This window comes from Galeopterus variegatus, unplaced genomic scaffold (assembly GCF_000696425.1).
Source record: "Galeopterus variegatus unplaced genomic scaffold, G_variegatus-3.0.2 Scaffold335, whole genome shotgun sequence".
In the NCBI taxonomy this organism is placed as follows: domain Eukaryota; kingdom Metazoa; phylum Chordata; class Mammalia; order Dermoptera; family Cynocephalidae; genus Galeopterus; species Galeopterus variegatus.
This window is the reverse complement of record NW_007726446.1, coordinates 726,732-727,135: the sequence shown is the minus strand read 5'-3', so window position 1 is coordinate 727,135 and position 404 is coordinate 726,732.

Below are 404 nucleotides of genomic sequence, written 5' to 3'. Positions count from 1 at the left end.
GAGGTTGCAGAGAAAAAGGAACTCTCGTACATTGTTGGTGGGACTGCAAAATGGTGCCGCCTCTATGGAAAATGGTGCCGCCTCTATGGAAAATGGTATGGAGGTTCCTCAAACAATTGCAGATAGATCTGCCATATGACCCAGCTATCCAGCTGCTGGGAATATAGCCAGAGGAATGGAAATCATCAAGTCGAAGGTATATCTGTTCTCCAATGTTCATTGCAGCACTCTTTACAATAGCTAAGAGTTGGAACCAGCCCAAATGTCCATCATCAGATAAGTAGGATATGGAAAATGTGGTATATCTACACAATGGAATACTACTCAGCTATAAAAAAAAAAAATGAAATACTGCCATTTGCAACGACATGGATGGACCTAGAGAGAATTATATTAAGTGAAAC